Consider the following 7,008-nt stretch of genomic DNA (forward strand, 5'->3'; position numbering starts at 1 on the left):
GGGGGGGGGTGCATTCGGTGGAAGTGGTGGCCAAGGTTACTAATGGCGCACCGTGGCATGGTGCGCCATTACTAGTTTAACTAGTAATGGCGCACCACACACACGGTGCGCCATTAGTATGTTTGGACAGGCGCACTAGTTCAAAAAAAAATTGGTACTAATGGCGCACCGTAGGCAGGGTGCGCCATTAGTAGTTTCAACACTAATGGCGCATCAGAAGGTGGTGCGCCATTAGTATATACTAATGGCGCACCACATGTCTGGTGCGCCATTAGTGCCATTTCCATCTATAGCCCTTTTCCTAGTAGTGATAGTTGAAACTATCAACACGCTAACTAAAAGCTAAGTAGTTACAATGGGTAGCTGTCATCTCAAAGAGGATTCATGTATCGCTCTCCCACTCAGCAACAATATTTTGTCTAGCCTTCTTTTTACAAGATTCTATCTTCTTCTCTCACGTTCTTTTTGGTTTAGTTGGGCTGCCGAGTGTGCCATTTGGAGCCCGGGCTCTCTGTTGAACCCAGGATAAAAAAACAAACTAATAATCGTAATAACATTTTTAAGTTTTGAAGAAATCTGACAATAAATCCATATGTAATCTACACGTGTATGAAATTTCAGTAAGAGATACTTTTACATGTAAATACTTCTTTTCTTGTGTGTGCAAAATATTTTGATCACTTCTTTTGTGTGTGGGTGTGCAAATAAGACCTTTGATTACTCCAAAATGCATTTTTCTCAGTATTACTTACTCCCCCCATTTCTAAATATAAGTCTTTGTATAGATTCTAATATGAACTACATACATATGTACATAGGCATAGTTTAGAGTGTAGATTCACTCATTTTGCTCTGTTGTAGTCCATATTGGAATCTCTAAAAAGACTTATATTTAGGAACAGAGGGAGTATACTATTGTTTGTAGCTTCTGATGATGATTTACTTAGCTATGGTCTTCCATCTGTCACCAAATGCACTTAGTACAATGTTGCCTGATGTTTTCAAAAGTGCCATCAGCCCTCATGGACAAGAAGGGAGCTTGTGGGGAGGGCTTGCAGTTGCAGATACGCAGCTGTCAAAAAGCTAAGTGTACAAAATACATCATGGCCTGCTGTATTATACTGTTTGCCCTCTTCACTTTTTGGTAGGCCATCATCGTCTAATCCACTGGAATTATTATTTCTGGTCACGCCTGGCGTTTGGTTGTGATTGTGATCACGTGGGGCCCGAAGCTCGATCAAAAATTCCGTGAAAAAGAGAAGAAGCTCGATGAACATTATAGTGGTGCTGTGTAGCATCAGCTTTTCAAAATTGCATATATCTTGAGAACTTTGTTTCCGCCAGAAGGTGTAGTAGCAGATGGGTTTTGAAATTTTGCAAAGCCATCACAGGTTTTGCCGTTATCTCCCAAGGGAGATTCATATAAGGCCAAGAGCTATAATTAATACATGTTTTTTGAAAATGAAATTTACTACTAGTATATTTTCTTTTGCTGACAAAGAGCGATTCAAACATATCTTTTTCATATATAAAAAATCCATTGTTCTTTTCGAGAATACCTTGAGAGGAACAGGAAGTTTCAATTCATTATAGAAGATGAGAATTGCTCAGTTAATCAGGGATAACTAGGTGAAAGCCCGATACAAAGGGCAAGAAGCCCCCACCGGTGGATGAGTGATAGAAACTAAAAACAAGAACACACGACTAACATGCCAACACACTTACGAATGCCCCGACGAGTGAACCAGATCCGGCATGATCACCCAAAGGGGGTGCAGGGACCCCGACGGCTCCCGAAGGAGCCCACAAGACACCACACATGAAACACCGCAAGCACCGCCATCGTAAAAAAGCTAGAGAAATCACCACGGCTATGGGAGGAGTTGTAGTGGGCCACCGGACTTCGAAGGCGATGGAAGCGCACCTCTAGGACCTTGAGCCGTCTTCAACATCCGTAGCACCGAAGTCCCATCACACGAGGCGCAACCACAATAAATGTTGCACCCACCACAACCGAGCTACACCACCATCAGGGCATCTCCAATACTACCTCCGTCTAGGTGAATAAATCATTCGCGTAGTTCTAGGTCATTGATTTGAGGAATTAAATATGTGTTATATGTCATGAAAAGTATATCACTAGATTTCTATATGGATGTAGTTTCTAAATATATATTATTTGTCACATATAATACATATTTAGATAGTTAAATCGTCGACCTAGAACTACGCAAATGACTTATTCACCAAGACGAAGGTAGTAGTTTGTATAATAACTTGTTGGTAAAATATGCCATGTCATCAACCAACACATTAACATAGAACAACTCCAATAAATTGTATCTAGTTTGCCCAATAGGTTGTGAGATAATAAATAAGATGCTCTCTCATTCTACATTGGAGCTTGTCTAAGGGGTGTTGGTTCATGTACATACAATCTTCCTCTCTTCCTTCATTTATTGTATGACACATCATAAAAAATCCTATGTGGCAAAGTCTACCAACAACTATCTTACAGCCATTAAAGATGCCTTCAGGAGCCCCGACATCCTGCGCTTACTTGCAAGCCACGATGTTGCACGACCCAGACATCCTACAGCCCAAGCTACCAACGGTCGTCTGACCTGTAGACAACAGCCACCATGCCCACTTTCAAGGCCGTCATGTCGACTTCCAAGCTATCCCCGCCGCCGCTGTAGTGCATAAATAACACCCACATTAAGCATGGCTAGAACACCACCACACAGAGCAGTGACCACATTGTTTCCAGGGTCGTCGCCCTGGCTTCCACCCCAAGGATCCACTGCTTGGAGCTCGTTGACCCGACGTCCACCACCCCATCGACGAAGGCCATTGCCATCACTATCCAAATACCCAACACCCTCCTACAAGCCGTGGGACAATGCCACGCCACCACCCAGCCGGCCCGAGCAAAAGATGCAAGAAATCTTAAGGCAGGTGCCGAGCCCACTGCCATAGGACCATGGCTCCATGAGGAACCACCTGGTGAGGTAGGAGGGCAGCAAGGGGAGGAGGGAGCAGGGCACGACCGACCACCGCTGAATCGTGGCGGCCGCTCCACCGAGTGGGAGAGCTGTCTGCTGTCATCTCAGAACCCCATCCACGATGACGTGGGATACCGCTACCCTATCCATCTGCTCCCGCCACACACGCCAGCCGAACGTGCCACACCATCACCACCTTATCCGGTGCCACCACCCCGGCTTCCAAGCTCCAACGCACGAGACGATCGAAGGATCACCTTCCCCTTTGATGAACAGGGCCTGCCGTTATCGTGGCAGAGCTGACGGCAGCTGCAGCGTGGGAGGCGATGGGAATGGCCACCGGTGCCTTAGGGTTTGCTCCCCCGAGAAGCTTGGTGGGAGCAACGCGAGAGTAACACTAGTAGAAAAAGGACCTAATGTGAGACACATTAGTCCCGGTTCGATTTTGGCCCGGTACTAATGGTACCATTAGTGCCGGTTCAAACGGCTATGCATTAATGCCGGTTCATTTTGAACCTTTAGTACCGGTTCATGCCACGAACCGGTGGTGGCAGGCTGGCGTCAGGCCGAGGCCCCGCGATCACCTTTAGTACCTGTTCGTGGCACAAACCGGTACTAAAGGGCTAACCTTTAGTACCGGTTCGTGCCACGAACTGGTACTAAAGGGGTTTGACCTATAGTACCGGTTCGTGGCACAAACCGGCACTAAAGGGCAATTTTCAAACTCTACCCCCCGTATCGCCATTTCAGTTTTGAAAAATACAAAAGAAAATGATAAAAAATTTAAAAAATAAAATTCTTCCAGATGTAGTTATATTACTACATCTACTAGTTAGGAAAATTAAAAAACTTAAATTTGGACATATTTTGCGAAAAGTGTAGGGAAAATGTAAAACGGCTATAACTTTTGCATACGATGTCGGAAAAAAACATATAATATATCAAAAAATTCAGCATGAAAATACGCATCCGATTTTGACTGCCTACGGCTTGTTTGCAATTTTTTAGAATCCTCAAATTTCAAAAGGAGAAAAAGATATGCTCAAATTTAAGTTTTTTTTAATTTTGGTTAAATCTGGTCAAACTATGGTCAAACTACTTATTCAAGAAGTATTAATGTTACTACATACTTATTCAAGAATATTAGTGTTACTAAATAGTTATTTCAATTTTTTGAATTTTGGTCAAATCTGGTCAAACTGTGGTCAAACTATGGTAAACTTATTCAAGAAATATTAGTGTTACTAAATAATTATTATTTTTTTAGAATAATAGTTTCAAACTCAAACGGTGAAATGTGTGACCTAATGCTCAAGCTAAACTTCTGAGGGTTAATAGGATTTACAGCTTACATTTGTCAGGAAAACAACAAGTGCATACTTGAAAAGTAGGGGGAATAGAACTCCGAAGTTAAGCGTGCTCAGGTTGGGGGAGTGAGAGGATGGGTGACTGGTCGGGAAGTCAAATGATTTGGAATGAGTGATCCACACTTGAGTAGTTAAGAGGGGCGATTAGAGACTAAATCATCAAATAATTCAGCAAATTGAAAATCGAAAAAAAATCAATTTTTTTCCAAAATTTTTAAAAAATAGTTAAAAAAAAACCTTTAGTACCGGTTGGTAACACCAACCGGTACTAAAGGTCCCCCATACCACGGCGCGAGCTCACGCCACGTGGTGGGCCTTTAGTGGCCGTTCGTGCCGAACCGGTACTAAAGGGGGGGGGGGGGCTTTAGTCTCCACTCTTTAGTGCCGGTTGCAGAACCGGCACTAAAGGCCCTTATGAACCGGTATTAAAGCTCTGTTTTCTACTAGTGTAAGGCAAAGTTTCCTAGAGAAATGCCATTGTGAACAAGAAGTGTGGTGAGATCGAAGGTTTTTTCTATGAACTTGGGGAGCTTTATTGCTTGATCAACATTACAATCCATCCTCGGGCTACTAATAAGGAAGGATGGACATTCCTCCAGCCAACAGTCTGAAACCAACAAGAAACAGGCCTGTTTAGCACAGAGATCCACCATAGCATTAGCATCCCTTGGGACATGCTTAACAAGAGAAAGAAATAAAACTTGACAACTTCTCCCCTATTTCATGTAAGATAGACGCGATAATTGATCTTGTCACGCGAAGACCATAGGTTGACAACCTCTAAACAATCCACTTCCATCATGACGTGTGAGAAACCACATAGTTGTGAAAACACAACTCCTTCCCATAGTGCCAAGGCTTCAACAGTTAAAGGATCCGTCACCCTCGGAAAAAGTTTACTCCAAGCTCCCATGAACTAAAGATGAGATCGAGCAACGCGGCCTCCTCCCACACACAAAGCTTCAATATTTATAGCACCATCCGTGTTGATCTTGATCCACTCCACATCAGGAGGATGCCATTGGACCCCCATAATCCCATGTTGTGTGGCTTTGGTACTTCAAGCATGAGCAGATCATCACGAACAGTTTTGACCGCATGTACAAGATCAAAGGAAACTTGATCGTGAGTCCATCGGTTCCACGCGGACCATATCGCATGCATCACTGTTATAATTTTGCATCTGTCATGGTCCACAATCATGTCATCCTTCAGCACATCCCTCTCCCAGGTGGCTGGATGTAACCTGGGTAATTTGACACCTAATTGGTCTCTCACCGCAGCCTAGTACTGCTTGGCATGCGAGCAACTGACCGAAGCATGCCGCAAGTCCTACCTCGCAACACTCACCACCATAATACTTGAACTCTTGGAATAACCTTCAGTTTCCACAAGGCGGCCCATATGTGTTTTTCTGACGATGAAGTCCCCGCCGTCGTTCCCTTCTCTGGAGCTAAACGCTCGTTGTGAGTCACTAGAGCACGATAGTCCGTTTTGACAGAATAAACACTGGACCTCTCCAAGTCCCAAGCAAGATAATCCTCTCCACCAGAAGCTCTTAATGGTATGTTCAAAATGGCATCCAATCTGGGCCTATAAAATTTTTCTGAACCAACTCAACATCCCAAGTACCAGTTTCATGATCAAACAAACACTACTAGGGAAAAGCCTAGACACAGAATCTTAGCAGCAGCGCGGCTCAAAAAGGAGCGCTGCTGCTAATTAGCAGTAGCGCGGGTGGGTAAAACTCGCTACTGACAAGCGTTTAGCAGTAGCGCGCTTGGTGTTACCCGCGCTACTACAAATATCGACCGACAGTGCCCCCCAAACTCCATTTAGTAGCAGCGCGGTCCCGCGAGCCGCGCTACTGCTATGGATTTAGTAGTAGCGCGCTTTTTATGAGGTCGCTGCTGCTAATTTTCAAATGGGACACACTTTTTGTCCCGGTTAGTAGTAGCGCTTCTGCCAAAAACGCGCTGCTGCTACTTTCGTATCAGCAGCGCGTTTTACGTCCCGCGCTACTGCTAATCCGCACCAACCCACCACCTTTTCCCCACCCGTCCCCTCCCCTCCCCCTCCTCTCTTCCCTTTCCCCTACCTCCCACATCCTCCCACTCTCATTCTTCTTCTTCCTCAACACTTCTCCCCCATTACTCTCCCTCTTCTACCTACCTTTCTCTCTCTTCATTACTCCTACCTAACTACACCATCTCCATTAATGCATCTCCTTTTTCTTTTTCCTTCCCCCTCCACTAGTTGAAGTTGTCTCCTCTCAAATTAGGTAGCTAGGTAGATGTAGCATTTAGTTAAGTGACATATTTGCCTCCTAACTAGATCTATCTTTGTCAAGAAGAGCTTTGGGCACTTTTGGTCTCCCTACATCATCATCTCATCACCGTGCTCGATCTCGAGATAGAGGTGATGAAAATTTCATGCGTTTGCAAAATGGAAATATGTTTACGTGTGTGTGATATGTTTGTGGAAATTGTGTGTGTGGCATGAGTTGACGCCAAATTGTGCTTTTGAGTTGCCTATGTTTTGCCGAAATGTCGATTTATTTCCGTTTCGGCGAGTTCCGGGCAAACTCTAGATCCATATATGTCCTATTTTTAGGGAAGGTCATGCCGAATTTTTGT

Source organism: Triticum dicoccoides, chromosome 3B, assembly GCF_002162155.2.
Source record: "Triticum dicoccoides isolate Atlit2015 ecotype Zavitan chromosome 3B, WEW_v2.0, whole genome shotgun sequence".
NCBI lineage: Eukaryota > Viridiplantae > Streptophyta > Magnoliopsida > Poales > Poaceae > Triticum > Triticum dicoccoides.